The following is a 21,097-nucleotide window of genomic DNA, read 5'->3' as shown; positions in this document are numbered from 1 at the left end:
TACATTGATTTCTACATTAATTCTACTAATTCTTCATATGTGATGCATTTTCAGAATTTTAGATATTATTTGAAAAATGAGGAAAAAAACTCTCTTTCGGTTTCTACTTCTACGTTAGCCGAGACATTAAATATTTATATTAAATATGCACCGCTATGTTTATACCCTGCACCACACTGTGGAACAGGGAAATTTAAGTTAGTGCATATGTTTGTTTAGATAGACATGGCTCAGGGTGGGCTCTTGAGTCGATATAGCAATGTCCGTCTGTCCGTGAACACATTTTTGTAATCAAAGTCTAGGACGCAGTATGTGTTTTGGCTCAGAATAGAACCCTATTGATTTTGGAAGAAATCGGTTCAGATTTAGATATAGCTCCTATATATATATTTCGCCCGATATGGACTTATATGGCCCAGAAGCCAGAGTTTAAGCCTAGTTTGCTTAAAATTTTGCACAAGAAGAACAATTAGTACTATAGCCAAGTGTGACAAATTTTATTGAAATCGGTTCAGATTTAGATATAGCTCCCATATATATATCTTTCGCCCGATATAGACTAATACGGTCCCAGAAGCCAGAGTTTTACCCCAATTTGGTTGAAATTTTGCACTAGGAGTACAAGTAGTAGTGTAGTCAAGTGTGCCAAATTTTATTGAAATTGGTTCTGATTTAGATATAGCTCACATATATATCGTTCGCCCGATTTACACTCATATGACCACAGTGGCCAATCTTTTACTCCGATTTAATTGAAATTTTGCACAGGGAGTAGAATTAGCATTGTAGCTATGCGTGCCAAATTTGGTTGAAATCGGTTCAGATCTAGATATAGCTCCATAAATAAACTTTTGCGAAGTTTCCTTAAAATTGCTTCAGATTTAAATGTTTCCCTTATTTTTTATACCCTCCACCTAGGATGGGGGTATATTAACTTTGTCATTCCGTTTGCAACACATCGAAATATTGCTCTAAGACCCCATAAAGTATATATATTCTGGGTCGTGGTGAAATTCTGAGTCGATCTGAGCATGTTCGTCCGTCCGTCCGTCCGTCTGTTGAAATCACGCTAACTTCAGAACGAAACCAGCTATCGACTTGAAACTTGGCACAAATAGTTGTTATTGATGTAGGTCAGATGGTATTGCAAATGGGCCATATCGGTCCACTTTTACGTATAGCCCCCATAAAAACGGACCCCCAAATTTGGCTTGCGATTGCTCTAAGAGAAGCAATTTTCATCCGATCCGGCTGAAATTTGGTACATGGTGTTAGTATATGTTCTCTAACAACCATGGAAAAATTGGTCCACATAGGTCCATAATTATATAGCCCGCATATAAACCCATCCCCAGATTTGGCTTGCGGAGCCTCAAAGAGAAGCAAATTTCATACGATACGGCTGAAATTTGGTACATGGTATTAGTATATAGTCTCTAAGAACCATACAAAAATTGGTCCATATCGGTCCATAATTTTATATAGCCCCCATATAAACCGATCCCCAGATTTGAACTCCGGAGCCTCTTAGAGGAGCAAAATCCATCCGATCTCTAACAACCATGCAAAAATTGGTCCATATCGGTCCATAAGTATATATAGCCCGCATATAAACCGATTCCCAGATTTGGTTGGCGGACCCTCTAAGAGAAGCAAATTTCATCCGATCCGGCTGAAATTTGGTACATGGTATTAGTATATAGTCTCTAAGAACCATTCAAAAATTTGTCCATATCAGTCCATAATTATATATAGCCCCTATATAAACTGATCCCCAGATTTGAATTCCGGAGCAGAGAATGAAGCCGACCCATTTTTGTCGGCGGCGGCTGACACTAATTTTTTGCCTCCGGCGGCGGCGACTTGCCGGCTACGCCGATAAAAAATTGTCTATTCGGCGGCGCAAAATTATCTATTATAAAATCAATTTGAAGTTTTCCGAATTGTAATGAGATTAGTTGTACAACCAATCTTACAATGAAATTTACATTACATTCAAATTTTTTGAGCTAAATTTTTATAAAACTATTACATCAACTTGATACTAATTGATTGAAGGTGGAAAGTTCAAAATTTTGGCAAAAACTATAGCGAATATTATTTAATTTTTCTGATATAAATCAATATTTTAGATTAATTGGCGGCTAAATTTGAGTCGAGATGAGTCGACATATTCGGCGGCGGCGTCGACTGCTAAAAACGGGTCGGCGACGACTAAAATCGGCGGCTCGACTCGGCGGCTTCATTCTCTGCTCCGGAGCCTCTTAGAGGAGCAAAATCCATCCGATCTCTAACAACCATGCAAAAATATGTCCACATCGGTCCATAATTATATAGCCCGCATATAAACCGATCCCCAGATTTGGCTTGCGGAGCCTCAAAGAGAAGCAAATTTCATCCGATCCGGCTGAAATTTGGTACATGGTATTAGTATATAGTCTCTAAGAACCATTCAAAAATTGGTCCATATCAGTCCATAATTATATATAGCCCCTATATAAACCGATCCCCAGATTTGAACTCCGGAGCAACTTGGACGAGCAAAATTCCTTCGATCCGGTTGAAATTTGCAACGTGGTGTTAATATATGGCAGCTAATAACCATGCCAAAATTGGTCCATATCGGTCTCTAGTTGTATATAGCCGATCCCCAATCACACAAAAATTGGTCCATATCGGTTCATAATCATGCTTGCCAATCGAGCAAAAATAATCTAGCAAAATTTTATTTATATAGAAAATTTTGGCAAAATTTTATTTCTGTAGAAAATGTTGTCAAAATTTTAATTCTATAGAGAATATTGTCCAAATTTTTAATATTTTGAAAATTTTGTAAACATTTTATTTCTATAGAAAATTTTGTCAAAATGTTATTTCTATAGAAAATTTTGGTAAAATCGTATTTCTATAGAAAATTTTGTCCAAATTTTACTTCTATAGAAAATGTTGTCAAAATTTTATTTTGTCAAAATTTTATTTCTATAGAAAATTTTGTCAAACTTAATTATATACGTATTTAAACGGCCATTTTAAGTTTAATATTTACCACGTATGGACTACAGGGTATATATTACGATATTAGGAAGTTTTAAGATACCTTGTCATCGGCAAAAGTTACCGCAACCCAATTAATTCGATTGTGGATGACTGTCTTCAGTAGAAGTTTCTACGCAATCCATGGTGGAGGGTGCATAAGCTTCGGCCTGGCCGAACTTACGGTATATACTTGTTTTTACTAACATTGTGTTCCACGCTAGTGCATTAGCCAACTTAAATTTTGAGTCTATAGATTTTGTAGAAGTCTATCAAATTCTGTCCAGATCGAGTGATATTTAAATGTATGTATTTGGGACAAACCTTTATATATAGCCCCAACAACTTTGACGGATGTGATATGGTATCGAAAATTTAGATCTACAAAGTGGTGCAGGGTATAATATAGTCGGCCCCGCCCGACTTTAGACTTTCCTTACTTGTTTATATCCAGTTTAGTTAAGAAAACTTTAATTTTTTGTAAAAACCTCATAAAACAAAGGATGTTTATACATCACCTCAAAACAACTTCTTATGAAGTGAAACTTAAGTCCATGTCTAGAAGAGAATTTTTGAATGTACATTAAGAGTAATGACAAAAAATATTTATTAAGTACTTTACTGGGTCTGAAATCAACATTTTTATAAGCTACACACGGAATGACAAATTTACACTGACAGAAAATTTATTTTCTTAGGAACGAAGATTCACAACATATAACAAATATATACAGCCGTTAATTCGATCTGGCCGAATTTTACGTACTCTCGACCATGGATTGTATAGAAAGCTCTACTAAAGACGGTCATCTACAATCGAATTACCTGTGTTGCATTAACCCATATTAATTTCCTACATAAAACAATTACGTTATTGATCGGTTTATATAGAGGACACTACAAATAATTATGAACAAATTTTCGCACGGTTATTAAAGGTTTAAATCTCAACCGGATCGGATGAAATTTGCACATGCAGGAAGAGCGAGAAATCAAATCTGGTGATCGGTTTATATGGGGCCTATATATAATTATATATCGATTGGGACTTATTTTTGTTTGGCTGTTAGAAGCCATATACTCGTGTTAACGTCACCCATCCAATTTAAGTCGGATCGCATGAAATTTGCACCTCCAAAAGGTTCCGAAAATATAATCTGGGAATCGATTTATATGGGGGCTATATATAATTGTAGGCCGATATGGATACATTTTTACATGGTTATTAAAGGCCATATACTCACAAGTTTCAATCGGATCGGATGAAATTTACTTCTTCCAGAGCCACCACAAGCCAAATCTTGGGATCGGTTTATATGAAGGCTATATATATATGGATCTATAGGAACCAATATTTGCGTGATTATTAGAGGCCACATACAAACACCATGTACCAAGTTTCAACCGGATCGGATGAAATTGGCTTCTTCCAGAAGCTCCGCAAGACAAATATGGGATCTGGGATGCTATATAATCATAGGTCAATATGGACAAATTTTTGCAGGATTGTTTGCACCACTTATAAAATTTCAACCGGATCGGATAAAATTTACTCTTCTAAGAGGCTCCACAAGCCAAATCGGGAGGTCAGCTTATATGGGAGCTAAAGGGTGATACGGTCAAAATTTGGTCAATATAAACTTGACGTATTTCTTTCAATTTTGCATTTAAAAAACCTGAACACCCCTCATATTGAAGGTGTATGTGTGTAGAATGTTGCTCCTATTTTGATTTTGGAATTCACTCTTCAGTTGTCAAAATGCCGTCCAAGCAAGAAGAGCAGCGTATCAAAATTTTGCTCGCGCATCGCGAAAATTCGAGCTACTCGCACACAAAGCTGGCAAAATCGCTAAAAGTTGCCAAATCAACCGTTACAAATGTAATTAAAGTGTTTGGGGAACGTTTGTCGACTGCCAGGAAGTCTGGATCGGGGGGAAATCGAAAACCGGAAGCCGCTGAGACGACAAAGATAGTTGCCAGTAGTTTCAAGCGAAACCCTAACCTCTCTCTCCGATATGCCGCAAATAAGCTGGGTGTATCGTCTACAACCGTGCATCGAGCCAAACAACGAGCCGGACTATCGACTTACAAGAAGGTAGTGACTCCAAATCGCGATGATAAACAAAATACGACGGCCAAAGCGCGCTCCCGTAGGCTGTACACGACGATGCTGACGAAGTTTGACTGCGTGGTAATGGACGACGAAACCTACGTCAAAACCGACTACAAGCAGCTTCCGGGACAGGAGTTTTATACGGCAAAAGGAAGGGGAAAGGTAGCAGATATTTTCAAGCACATAAAACTGTCAAAGTTCGGAAAGAAATATCTGGTCTGGCAAGCCATCTGTACCTGCGGTTTGAAAAACAGCATTTTCATAGCTTCCGGGACTGTCAACCAAGAAATTTACGTGAAAGAGTGTTTGAATATACGTCTGCTGCCTTTCCTGAAGAATCACGGTTGTTCCGTACTATTTTGGCCGGATTTGGCATCTTGCCATTACGGTAAAAAGGCCATGGAGTGGTACGCCGCCAACAACGTGCAGGTGGTTCCCAAGGACAAGAACCCTCCCAACACGCCAGAGCTCCGCCCAATTGAGAAATACTAGGCTATTGTCATGCGGAAAGAAGACCAAAAAACCTGCTAAGGACGAGCAGCAGTTCAAGGCAAACTGGCTTTCTGCGGCGAAGAAGGTGGACAAGGTGGCTGTACAAAATCTGATGGCAGGTGTCAAGCGTGAGGCCCGGCAATTCGGATTTGGAAAAGCGAAAGCCTAACTGAATATTTTTCCTGAATTTTATACTAATTGAACGTGAAAAAAGAAATTTAATTTGATTTTTTAAATAAACGATTTCACCGATTTACCCGCGTTTTCCCTTGACCAAATTTTGACCGTATCACCCTTTATATGTAAAAGTGGTCTGATATGGCCTGCCGCGACCTTCATCAATAACAACTACTTGTGCCAAGTTTGAAGTCGATAGCTTGCTTCGTTCGGAATTTAGCGTGATTCCAACAGACGCACGGACGGATGAACATTCCTAGATCGACTCAGAATTTCTCAGAATGAGGTCGGAGACCAATATTTTGTTGTGTTACAAACAGAATGACAAAGTTAATATACCATTTATATATCCCCAGATTTAAATTTATATCGATAGCGTGGTGAATTCAACTGAAGTCAGTGGTTATTATTCCAATGTGCGCCAACTGATATTGCAAGATGACGATCTTGGAATATCAGTTGCTGTCATATCGCGAGATTGGGATAACCATATGCATTGATGGAACTAGAATGATTCAATATTATATAAATATTTGACCGCGAAAAAATTTCTTCGCCGAACGATTGATGATTTCAGAATTCATGTTTTGGAGATACCTCGGAAAAATGTTCCAACACACTGGTTCAAACGCATGCAAAAAAAAATTTTTCTCTAAAAGCAAATAAAAAAGACTCGCGACTATCGTTGCAATGCTTGTCATAATTTCAAATTTATTTACTCTTAAAGTGAAATTTTGTTGTTCTAAAATTTCCTTCCGAAGAAGGAAAGTATTTTTTCTTTGCGTGTATGTGTAATATTGATAAAATTGCATTTTTATTTTCTCTATTTACATATGCATGTGTGACTACTGCTAATACTAGTACATATATATATATAATATATATATATATATATATATATATGTATGCACAAATATTGGCACAAAATCAAAAATTATTTAAAACTAAACTACTGAGGCTGTAAAAGAAAGGAAAAATTGCGAATTCGAATTCAAACCCAATGTAATGTACATACAAATATTGTTTTCAATGAACTTAACATAAACTGTGTAATTTGTACAAATACACAGTGGGCAAAGTCTGTGTGCAAATTAAAAATAAAGAAGCGCCGCGATGGATGCCAATCAAATGCGCTAATAAAATACACCCCCACTGAAGATTGTTTGTATGGATTTGTTTTGACAAAAGCAAAACAATTTTTCTAATTTCCTGTTTCTTGGCCAAATGTACTTTGAACATTTTGGGAACACAATATACTATAACTATAAAACATTTAGGTTCAAAGATTTATCAACAAAGTAAATGTGTGCTGAAATATTTTCTCTACACGAAAAGCAAAAAAAAAAAACTTTAGAAAATGGGTTTTTTAAATTCTTCTACAAGTTCACACTTCTTCAAAAATGTATCAAATTGTTTAGCTACACAATTTTATTTTTGTAATAAAAAACAGAATTTTTTCCAAAATCATAGTCAATTTCTAGATTTATGTCTAGACACATTTAAAGTTCTTGTATTCCTTTCGTAATCCTGAGGAAATTTGTGAAATATATGTAAAATGAGATTATTTACGTTTTCATAATTTTTATTTGGTACGACTTTTGTAAAAAATGGATCAACTAAAGTGGTTTGTTTTCTGTAAATAAAGTTTCATTAAATCGGCTTGTGTATGTTAAAAAATCTGGTCTATACAATGAATTGATTGACGGAATGCGTTGTTTGTGTGTGAATGCCATACAAAAATTGTGCGTTGATAACAATCCGAGCTGCATAACCAGTGGATAGTGTATTTGCTTAGATCGCGGTTCGGTTCTCCGTTTGAAGGAAAGGTAAAATTTAAAATTTTTATGAAATGGAATATTTGTATTGCAAAAAATCATGCTGAAACTAAATAAATCACGTGAAGAAACCAAAGCAAGTATATACGGCCGTAAGTTCGGCCAGGCCGAAGCTTATGTACCCTCCACCATGGATTGCGTAGAAACTTCTTCTAATCACTGCCATCCACAATCGAATTATGTTACTTGGGTTGCGGTAACGCTTGCCGACGGCAAGGTATCTTAAAACCTCCTAACACCGTCTTCTAAATTGTAAGTAAGTCCATACGTGGTATATTAAATTAAAAAAGACTGATGAAATACGAATAAAAATAATTCAGTTTGACAAAATTTTCTATAGAAATTAAATTTTAACAAAATTTTTCACAGAAATAAAATTTTGACAAAATTTTCAATAGAAATAAAATTTTGACAGAATTTTCTATAGAAATAAAATGTTGACAAAATTTTCTATAGAAATAAAATTTTGGTAGATTATTTTTGGCTTGAGTGGCAACCATGATTATGAACCGATATGGACCAATTTTTGTGTGATTGGGGATCGGCTATATATAACTATAGACCGATATTGACCGATTTTGGTATGGTTGTTAGCGGCCATATACTAACACCACGTTCCAAATTTGAAGCGTATCGGATCAAATTTGCTTCTCTTTGAGGCTCTGCAAGCCAAATCTGGGTATCGGTTTATATGGGGGCTATATATAATTATGGAACGACGTAGACCAATTTTTACATAGCTGTTAGAGACCATATACCAACACCATGTACCAATTTTCAGCCGGATCGGATGAAATATGCTTCTCTTAGAGGCTCCACAAGCCAAATCTGAGGGTCCGTTTATATGGGGGCTATACGTAAAAGTGGGCCGATATGGCCCATTTGCACTACCATCCGACCTACATCAATAACAACTACTTGTGCCAAGTTTCAAGTCGATAGCTGGTTTCGTTCGGAAGTTAGCGTGATTTAAACAGACGGACGGATGGACATGCTTAGATCGACTCAGAATTTCACCACGACCCAGAATATATACACTTTATGGGGTCTTAGAGCAATATTTCGATGTGTTACAAATGGAATGACAAAGTTAATATAACCCCAACCCTATGGTGGAGGGTATAAAAAGTTATTTTTTACGTATAACCTTTTCACACCGTTTGTGACACATCGAATTATTGGTTTCAGAACCCATAAAGTACATTCTTGGTTGCGGTGAAATTCTGAGTCGATAAAGGGTTGTCCGTCCGTCTGTTGAAATCACGCTAACCTCTGAACAAATCAGGTATCGCTATGAAACTTAGCACAAGTAATGTTGGTCAGATGGTATTGCAAATGGGCAATAGCAGATTTTTAGGTATAGCCCTCATATAAACCAACCGCAGATTTGAGTTCCAGAGACTTCTGGAAGCGGCAAGATTCAATTTAATTGCATCCAGTTAAGTTAGGTATCGATTATCTTTGGCTCATTTTGACTATTTAGTCTATTGTGGTAACATAGGTGGTGAACTTTTCTCTTATCATTGAGTGCTGTCCGATTCTATGTTAAGATCAATTACAAGGGAATTTCCTGCGGTAAAACCACTTAGAATTTTGAAATACCCAGAAATATCACTGAAAGGGGTTTATCAACTGCTGAAAAACATTTTGGTGTTTGGTAAAAATTGGGATTGAACCCATGGTCCTTAGTATGCAGGGCGCACATGTTAACCATTGCACCCCGTGGTTGAAATTTGGCACGCGATGCTACTATATGCTCTCTAAGAATGATGTAACAAATGGTCCATATCGGTAAATATGTTCGTATACCTCTTTGAGGTAATTAAGCGGTCGTCTATATATGCCACACATGGATAATTACCCAAAAATTGGCAACGAAGTAATTAAGTGGGAATTATTTTAGTTATCTCTACCGATTTTATTTATTAACCTTCGCTGGTAAATGAAATCGAATCATGCGGTTTAAAAATGACAGTCCATGTCATATATTCAGAGATGGTCTGTGTCAAACTTTTTTAGGTTTGCGACTGTCGCAAAGTTGTAAACGTCGTAAACGTCACATACGCTTCGTAAATGTAGAAAAAGTAACCAAAGACGCAAACTCAAAATACTTTAGTCGCGTCAGCTAGGCAGCTAATTCAATGATATCCAAGACGATGGTATGTGCGAAGAAGTTTCAATTCTTAGGAATGCTCACAATTTTCGGTTTTAGTCCCCACATTTTCCCCATTGGCTTTTGCACGAGTACAGGGTAACCGTGGCTTTTCCCGTCCTTTCTTAGTTTTAAGTTCAATCTCCTGTCCAATATAACCACAAGGTATTTTGAACACTCACCAACGGGAATTTCGATACCACCTAAGAAAATAGGCTTGACCCTGGGAAAACGTTTAAAATTTCTGTAGAAACTCACAGCGAATCCTGTCAAACTAACAGCCTCAGTTTCTGTATGTCGAACGAGCTCTATCGATCGACTGAAATGCATAGAAACAGCATATTTTTGGTTATAAATTCAACTGTTTGTTTCCATTTCAGTCGATCGATAGAGCTCGTTCGAATTTCTTTTATTCAAAAGTAGTTTTTCTACAGTAGGTTTATGACTTTTACGACATACTACGTATTATACCGTCGCAAAAGTCACAGTTTGTGACAGGCCAACTCTGCATATATTGATTCTATTTGTATTTGAAAGTTATCTTGTCTCACATTTAATTCACTTTATCCTAATGTATTCATGAGCCAATGAACGCGTCAAACAGCGATCCGTAGAATGTGGGAGCATTGCATTTTATGATTTAGCGGAAATTTCCCACTTGGCATTCAAAATGCTAATGCTGTTGTAGCGTAGAAATAAAAGAACGTATCATCAAAATACTTGCATACCCATACCGTTAAAAAAATGTGTATGTGTATATAGACATATAGACCTTGGTAATGAACTAGATGCCAAACAATTTAAATACATAAGTGCGAGTATACACGCAAAAAAAAAAGAATACAACGTTGGGAAAGCGGGTTTCGTAAACGTTGTACTTTTTTTAGAGTTATTTATATCTCTTCGAAGTTTTCAGACTTTATCACCACCAAAAAATATGTCTGGTACAAATTTTATATTTTTACCATAAATGAAGATCCTTTTATCCTAAAACTTCAGTCGATTTTGTTTAAAGCAAGATCTGTTCTTAATGTTTTGTGATAAACATTTCATGTAGTTCTGTACAATGCCACTTATCGTAAATGGAATCGGGCAGCACTCAGTGATAAGACAGAAGTTCACCACTGTGGTATCACAATTGACTGAATAGTCTAAGTGAGCCTGCTACATCGGGTTGCCACCTAATCTATCCTAAATTAACCCATTAGAATTCTTCCCAAAAGTTGTATTTGGTGCATTATAAGAAAGGGGGCATAAGACGTTTCCAAACTAAGTTGTTCATTTTCATCAAATGAAGTTTATTAAAACGCGTTTTTGTGTGCAATACACACTGGTATATAAATGGACATGTTTGGCTGTACATGTTGATGGCCACAGCAATATTTTTGTGGCTCCGTGATTTGTGTGTTAGCTTACGAAACGGATGGTCCGTGGTTCGATTCTCCGTTCGGGCAAAAAGATACAATTTATATCTATTATTTGTTTCTAAATGCTTTGTATTATGGAGGGGCAAGTTATGAGAGTTAAATAAATTATGTGGGTATGAGAAAGATACAAGTATAATGCAATTATCAATATAATTAGAAACAAGTGAGTAAAGTAGAAAGTCGGGCGGGCCGTCTATATCATACCCTAAGCCACCCCTACTGAAATAGTTAACATAAGCATTTGTGGGGTATCATTGGTACAGGTTTTGGAGTATCATTGGTATAGGTTTTGGATAGCATAAAGGGGGGTACATGTTTATGGATGTCTTGTCACAATCTGAGCAGAAATGTCTAATATTAGGAACTATAGTTTATTTGGCACCAAAAGAGTTAGTATGCCACTAATATTGAGTCCATTATTAAACAAGTACGGAAAGTCTAAAGTCGGGCGGGGCCGACTATATTATACCCTGCACCACTTTGTAGATCTAAATTTTCGATACCATATCACATCCATCAAATGTGTTGGGGGCTATGTGTAAAGGTTTGTCCCAAATACTTACATTTAAATATCACTCGATCTGGACAGAATTTGATAGACTTCTACAAAATCTATAGACTCAAAATTTAAGTCGGCTAATGCACTAGGGTGGAACACAATGTTAGTAAAAAACAAGTAAGGAAAGTCTAAAGTCGGGAGGGGCCGACTATATTATACCCTGCACCACTTTATAGATCTAAATTTTCGATACCATATCACATCTGTCGAATGTGTTGGGTGCTATATATAAAGGTTTGTCCCAAATACATACATTTAAATATCACTCGATTTGGACAGAATTTGATAGACTTTTACAAAATCTATAGACTCAAAATTCAAGTCGGCTAATGGACTAGGGTGGAACACAATGTTAGTAAAAAAATATGGGAAACATTTAAATCTGAAGCAATCTTAAGGAAACTTCGCAAAAGTTTATTTATGATTTATCGCTCGATATATATGTATTAGAAGTTTAAGAAAATTAGAGTCATTTTTACAACTATTCGACTAAGCAATGGCGATTTTACAAGGAAAATGTTGGTATTTTGACCATTTTTGTCGAAATCAGAAAAACATATATATGGGAGCTATATCTAAATCTGAACCGATTTCAACCAAATTTGGCACGCATAGCAACAATGCTAATTCTACTCCCTGTGCAAAATTTCAACTAAATCGGAGTTAAAAATTGGCCTCGGTGGTCATATGAGTGTAAATCGGGCGAAAGCTATATATGGGAGCTATATCTAAATCTTAACCGATTTCAACCAAATTTGGCACACTTGACTACACTACTAATTGTACTCCTAATGAAAATTTTCGACCAAATTGGGGTAAAACTCTGGCTTCTGGGACCGTATTAGTCCATATCGGGCGAAAGATATATATGGGAGCTATATCTAAATCTGAACCGATTTCAATAAAATTTGGCACACTTGACTAAAGTGCTAATTGTTCTTCTTGTGCAAAATTTTAAGCAAATTAGGGTAAAACTCTGGCTTCTGGGGCCATATAAGTCCATATCGGGCGAAATATATATATGGGAGCTATATCTAAATCTGAACCGATTTCTTCCAAAATCAATAGGGATCTATTCTGAGCCAAAACACATACTTGTGACTAATTTGAAGTCGATTGGACTAAAACTGCGACCTAGACTTTGATTACAAAAATGTGTTCACGGACAGACGGACAGACGGACATCGCTATATCGACTCAATAGCCCACCCTGAGCATTTTTGCCAAAGACACCATGTGTCTATCTCGTCTCCTTCTGGATGTTGCAAACATATGCACTAACTTATAATACCCTGTTCCACAGTGTGGAGCAGGCTATAAAAAGAGGAAATCGGTCAATTAGTTGTGGGTAATAAATCCAAATTTCTGCAATAGTGCAATAGATTTATGTAAGAGCTGCAAGTAAGTCTAAATACGATCAGCTAGTACATCAAAATTTGAAATTTGAATAACATAGGTTAATAGATAAGAGTATTATGGCCAAATATGACAAAATCGAGCGATGCATATATATGGGACCTATATCTAAATCTGAACCAATTTGTATAATATTTTGCAGGTATGATTGATACCACAAAGGTCACTTTGTGTAAAATTTGAGTACGAGCAGTTAATAAATGAGGCCCCTATGGTCAAAAATAAGGTTATTAGGGGCAAATTTTGCAAAATCGGGCGATACATATATATGGGAGCTATATCTAAATCTGAACCAATTTGAACCAAAATGAAATTTTGCACATACAGTTGGTGCTATAGAAAATTACATTTAGCCAAATTTGAGCCCGATCGGTTGATAAATAAGGGTTTTACGGCCAAATCCGGCGATACATATATATGGGAGCTATATCTAAATCTGAACCGATTTCGATTATTTTTGCCACATATTGTCAGTACCATAAAAGATTAGAGTAAGCCAAGTTTGAATAAGATCGCTTAATAAATAAGGTTTTTCTGGCCAAATTTGGGAAAATCGGGCGATACATATATATGGGAGCTATATCTAAATCTGAACCAATTTCGATGAAATTTTGCAGACTTAAAGGGTGATGGAAAAGTTTACTATGTGCAAAATTTGATGACGATCGGTTAGTAAAAAAGCGCAACGTGACTCCATTTGTCGAAATCGGGCGATACATATATATATGGGAGCTATATCTAAATTTGATCCAATTTCTTCCAAATTCAATAGCGTTCGTCCTTGTGCGCAAAAACACCCTGTACCAAATTTCATCCCAATCGGTTAATAATTGCGACCGGAATCCGGTGAACAACAAATACATGAACAGACGGACGGACAGCAAGCGCTAGATCGACTCAGGAGGTGATTCTGAGTCGATCGGTATATATTTTATGGGGTCTAAAATCAATATTTCTGGTGGGCACATTTTTTGGCCGATCAAACTTATTATACCCTGACCACTATGTGGTTTAGGGTATAAAAATTGCATCCTGTAAAAGACCACAAAGTATATCATGAAAATTATATACATTTCTTCCAAACAAACTTCTTTACAGCGAAAAGCAAATGGTAAACGAGGGATCTTTATCTAAAATTTCCTTTAGAAAGTAATAATTACTATTTCAAAGCTGGGCCAGGTGCCAAATTACCTCTTTTTACTCCCAAAAATACTCGAATAGTGAAAACAATTGCCGGTATTCAATACGTAGTGTTTTTTCTTCAATAATTTCAATAACATTTCAAAAATTTGTAAATGTCATGTGAACCGGTGAGTTGCTTTCTCGAATATATTGTATTGTACAAATTTTATGCGAACATAATCCCCCTTGTTCGAATATTCGTAATCGCAATAATTTATTTTTCTTATAACAAAAATATCGAAATACTCCAACTTCAATTTGAACTTCTCATACGAGAAACATTTTAAGATTGTAAGTGTTAGACTTAAAAAATATGGCCAAAAGTGAATTGTGGTTCCGAAAAAAAAAATTAATGCGTACTTATACCCCAGAATCAATATTTGTTAACAATTTAACTGTGTAAACAAGTAAGGAAAGTCTAAAGTCGGGCGGGGCCGACTATTTTATACCCTTCACCACTTTGTAAGTCCACATTTTCGATACCATATCAAATCCGTCCAATGTGTTGGATGCTATATGAATCCATACACATATATTCTGTATATCTGAGCAGATCTGTACAGAGTTCTGCACTACTTATAGATTTTACATTTAAGTCGGCTAATGCGCTGAGGTGGAACGCAATGTTAGTAAAAAAATATAGGAAACATTTAAATATGAACCAATTTTGAGGCAACTTCGCAAAAGTGTATTTATGATTTATCGGTCGATAGATGTGTAATAGAGTAGTAGGAAAATTTGAGTCATTTTGATAAGTTTTCGACTTAGTAGTGGAGATTTGATAAGGAAAATGTAGGCATTTCGGCCAGTTTTGCCTAAATAGGAAAAACATATATATGGAATCTATATCGAAATCTGAACCGATTGCAATCAAATTTCACATGCATAGTTACTATGTTGAATCTACTCCCTGTGCAAAATTTCACGTAAATCGGATAACAACTTTGACCTCTGTGGTCATATGACGGAAAATTGGGCGAAAGATATATATGGGAGCTATATCAAAATCTGAACCGATTTCAACCAAAATAAACACGCATATGCAGAACCTTAATTCTACTCCCTGTGCAAAGTTTCAAGTTCAATTCTACTTCCTCTGCAAAATTTCACGTAAATCAGAGTAGCCCTTTTGCCTCTGTGGGTATATTAGTACAAATCGGGCGAATGATATATATGGGAGCTATATCTAAATCTGAACCGACTTCAACTAAATGTTGCACAATTAACAATACTATAAAACGTACTCCTTGTGGAAAATTTCAAGCAACTCAGGTCAAAACTCTGGCTTTTGGGGCCATATAAGTCCAAATCGGTCGAAAGATATATATGGGAGCTATATCTAAATCTGAACCGATTTCAACTAAATTTGGCACAATTAACGATACTATTAAACGTACTCGTTGTGCAAAATTTGAAGCAAATCAGCACAAAACTCTCGCTTTTGGGGCCATATAAGTCCAAATCGGACGAAAGATATATATGGGAGCTAAATATAAATCTGAACCGATTTAGCTTAAATTTTCAGTTTTGACGGGACTGACAAAATATTCAGATGTACAAAATTTGAAGAACGTCGGTTCATAAATACGTGAATTATGATCAAATCGGTGATAACTATATATGGCAGCTATATCTAAATCTGAACCGATTTTTTTCCAAAATCAATAGCGATTGTCTTCTACCCGAAGAAAGACGCTATGTCAAATTTGAAGACGACCGGACTTAAACTGCGACCTGTACTTTGTGCACAAAATTACATATACAGACAGACGGACGGACGGACAGACAGACAGACAGACGGACATCGCTAAATCGACTCAGAATTTAATTCAAAGCCGATCGGTATACTAAAAGATGGGTCTATGACAATTATTTCTTGGCGTTACATACAAATGCACAAACTTATTATACCCTGTACCACAGTAGTGGTGAAGGGTATAAAAATTAACTAATCAAAAATATTGGTATTTTATATATATATATATATATATATATATATATATATATATATATATATATATATATATATATATATATATATATATATATATATATATATATATATATATATATATATATATATATATATATATATATATATATATATATATATATATATATATATATATATATATATATATATATATATATATATATATATATATATATATATATATATATATATATATATATATATATATATATATATATATATATATATATATATATATATATATATATATATATATATATATATATATATATATATATATATATATATATATATATATATATATATATATATATATATTATATATATATATATATATATATATATATATATATATATATATATATATATATATATATATATATATATATATATATATATATATATATATATATATATATATATATATATATATATATATATATATACGTCCGCACGAAACAAGCCGATTCCCAGATTTTACCTCCGGAGCCTCTTGGAAGAGCAAATTTCATTCGAGTCGGTTGAAATTTGGTACATTGGCTATTATATGGCCGATAACAACCATGCCAAAATGGTCCGTATTGGTCTATAGTTATAAACAAGTAAGGAAAGTCTAAAGTCGGGCGGGGCCGACTATATTATACCCTGCACCACTTTGTAGATCTAAATTTTCGATACCATATCACATCCGTCAAATATGTTGGGTGCTATATATAAAGGTTTGTCCCAAATACATACATTTAAATATCACTTGATTTGGACAGAATTTGATAGACTTTTACAAAATCTATAGACTCAAAATTTAGGTTGGCTTATGCACTAGGGTGGAACACAATGTTAGTAAAAAATATGGGAAACATTTAAATCTGAAGCAATTTTAAGGAAACTTCGCAAAAGTTTATTTATGATTTATCGCTCGATATATATGTATTAGAAGTGTAGGAAAATTAGAGTCGAGTAAGCAGTGGCGATTTAACAAGGAACATTTTGGCCATTTTTTTGACCATTTTTGTCGAAATCAGAAAAACATATATATGGGAGCTATATCTAAATCTGAACCGATTTCAATCAAATTTGGCACACATGACTATATGACTAATTTTACTCCTAGTGAAAAAACCAAATTGGGCCAAAACTCTGGCTTCTGGAGCCATATAAGTCCATATCGGGCGAAAAATATATATGGAAACTATATCTAAATCTGAAGCGATTTCAATCAAATTTGGCACACATGACTATACTACCAATTGTACTCCTTGTGCAAAATTCCAAGCTAATCGGGATAAAACTCTGGCTTCCGGGTCCATATAAGTGCATATCGGGCGAAAGATATATATGGGAGCTATATCTAAATCTGAAACAAATTAGCCACGCGTAGCTACAATGCTAAATCTACTCCCTGTGCAAAATTTCAACAACATTGGGCTAAAACTCTGGCTTTTAGGACCATATTAGTCCATATCGGGCGAAAGATATATATGGGAGCTATATCTAAATCTGAACCGATTTCAATCAAATTTTGCACACTTGACTATACGACTAAGTGTTATGTTTGTACAAAATTTCAAGCAAATCGGTATAAAACTCTGGCTGCTGGGTCCATATTAGTGCATATCGGGCGAAAGATATATATGGGAGCTATATCGAAATCTGAACCGATTTCTTCCAAAATCAATAGGGTTCTATTCTGACCCAAATTAGGAACATGTGCCAAATTTGAAGGCGATTGGACTTAAATTGCGACCTAGACTTTGATCACAAAAATGTGTTCACAGACAGACGGACGGACGGACGGACGGACAGACGGACATGGTTATATCGACTCAGGGACCCACCCTGAGCATTATTGTCAAAGACACCATGTGTCTATCTCGTCTCCTTCTGGGTGTTACAAACATATGCACTAACTTATAATACCCTGTTCCACAGTGTGGCGCAGGGTATAAAAATAGCCCCCAGATAAACCGATTCCCAATCACAGAAAAATCACGATTGCCACTCGAGCCAAATCTACCAAAATTTTATTGCCATAGAAAATTTTGTCAACATTTTTTATTACTATAGAAAAATTTGTTAACATTTCATTTCTATAGAAAATTTTGTCAACATTTTATTACTTTAGGAAATTTTGTCAAAATATAATTTCTATAGAAAATATTGTCAAAAAATTATTGCTATAGAAAATTGTGTCAAAATTTTATTTCTATAGAAAATTTTGTCAAAATGTTATTTCTATAGAAAATTTATAAAGCACCTAGTAGTTGGAGAGGAATATTTTGATAAATCTTCCAAAACATCAAGAATTCTACCAATCTACGTAACAGTAAAAATCTGCCATTTTTGGTAGACTCGTGGTCATAATTGTATACTCGTATAACCCCCATATAAAGCGACCCATATATTTCAAATCTGGGTCTATAATTACCGCACAAAAGTTCATATCGGTTCGTAATTATTTCTTTCCTATATATACCGGTCAAGAACTGAATATATACGTATTTAATCGACCGCATGGACGAACTTACATATTAGAAGATGATGTTAAGAAGTTTTAAGATGCCTTGCCATCTGACGCGACCTGGTCGTATATACTTTTTAAATATTACATTACAATAACTAGAAAAGCTTCCAAATGACAATATTTAAAATTTCGTAGAATTTTCACAAAATGTTGATAAATTTTTTCTTACAGAAGTGCGAGGGACCTCTATTTTCTACTTCAGGTGAAGTTCTTTTGTTCTAGTTTTATACAATACACTATTTGGATATTTTAAGTGAAAAATTTTTGACTCTAAATGTCGCAAAAAAATATAATTTCAAACAATTTAGGATTTGAAGATGTGCCGTTTGCCTTCTTCACTTCCATGGAAGTTCTTTTGAAAAAGTTTTTTGTTTGAATGTAAATGCACAAAAAAAATAAATAAATAAAAAAATAAAATAAAAACTATGTCTAAAGATGGGTATAAAGTTCGAGTTTCGCCGCTAAGATCATATTTTCACGATTACTTTTCTTTAATAATCCATCTATCCATAAAGAATATAAACTTAGTGAAAAGTTGATTTTAAGTTATAATACAATTTGCAGCAAAGAGCTATACTTTTATGCTTTATTACTGATTTATTTTTGATTTTAGAGGCTAAACCCGAACTTAGTAACCATCTTAACAAAAAAAAGTTTTGGTATGATGCCAATGTACCCTGGGTTCAATTCCCGATAGAATGTGAAAAATTTTTCAAATTAAAAAAAAAAAAGTATATACGGCCATAAGTTCGGCCAGGCCGAATCTTATGTACCCCTCACCATGGATTGCGTAGAAACTTCTACGAAAAACTGTCATCCACAATCGAATTACTTGAGTTGTGGCAATACTTACCGATGGTAAGGTATCTTAACATTTCTTAACATCGTCTTCTAAATTGTTAAGTTAGTCCATACGTGGTATATATTAGACAAAAAAGGTATGTACAGGTAAGTCTACAAAAAAATTAAGAATCGATATTGACTTTTGCATGGTATTTAGAGAGGCAGAATTGAAATATGGGGGGTCGCTTATATGGGGGCTATATACAATTATGAACTTGATATGGACCAAGTTTTGTGTGATTGGGGATCGATTTGTCTGAGGGCTATATATAACTATAGACCGATGTGCACCTAGTTAGGCCTGCTTGTTAACGGCCATATACTACCACAATGTACCAAATTTCAACTGACTCGGATGAAATTTGCTTGTCGTTGAGGCTCCGCAAGCCTAATCTGGGGATCGCTTTATATGGGGGCTATATATAATTATGGACCGATGTGGACCAATTTCTGCATGGTTGTTAGAGACCATATACTAACATCACGTACTAAATTTCAACCAGATCGGATGGATTTTGCTTCTCCACAAGGCACCGAAGGTCAAATCTGGGGATCGGATCGGGGCTATATATAATTATGGACTGATATGGACCAATTCTGCATGGTTGTTAAATATCATATACTAACACCACGTACCAAATTTCAACCAAATTTTGAATGGATTTTTCTTCTCCAAAAGGAAACTTCGAAAAAGCTTATTTATGATTTATCGCTCGATATATATGTATTAGAAGTTTAGGAAAATTAGAGTCATTTTTACAACTTTTCGACTAGGTTAGGTTAGGTTAGGTTGTAGAGGGTGACATCAATGTTTTATATTGATGACCACTTAGACCAGTATAGGTCCATTGTGATCCCTCGATGTGATTTTTCAATCTATCTTCTTCCGATGCGGCCTCGTCCCAGAAACTTCCCTCTGCTCGTTCTCTTTGAAAGAAATCTCAGAATAACCAACCAGAGGCCCTGATGAAGGCAAGTATGTTCCTTAAGCTGCACTCCCGTAGATCAGTGAGAGTCTGATTTATCGCTCGATATATATATATATTAGAAGTTTAGGAAAATTAGAGTCATTTTTACAACTTTTCGACTAAGCAGTGGCGATTTTACAAGACAATGTTGGTATTTTGACCATTTTTGTCGAAATCATAAAAACATATATATGGGAGCTATATCTAAATCTGAACCGATTTCAACCAAATTTGGCACGCATAGCTACAATGCTAATTATACTCCCGGTGTAAAATTTCAACTAAATCGGAGTTAAAAATTGGCCTCTGTGGTCATATGAGTGTAAATCGGGCGAAAGCTTTATATGGGAGATATATCCAAATCTGAACCGATTTCAAGCAAATTT

At 35.1% G+C, this 21,097-nt stretch overlaps 1 protein-coding gene across 5 annotated transcripts in view; it reads right to left on the bottom strand.

Annotated features, from left to right (window-relative positions):
* LOC142237228 (proton-coupled amino acid transporter-like protein acs) overlaps nt 1-21,097 on the bottom strand; it is a 152,631-nt gene that overhangs the window by 9,187 nt on the left and 122,347 nt on the right. The gene's annotated exons all lie outside the window — the stretch shown is intronic.

The sequence above is a fragment of the Haematobia irritans genome, chromosome 4 (assembly GCF_050003625.1).
Source record: "Haematobia irritans isolate KBUSLIRL chromosome 4, ASM5000362v1, whole genome shotgun sequence".
Taxonomy (NCBI): Eukaryota; Metazoa; Arthropoda; class Insecta; order Diptera; family Muscidae; genus Haematobia; species Haematobia irritans.
This window is presented reverse-complemented; position numbering and strand designations above follow the sequence as displayed.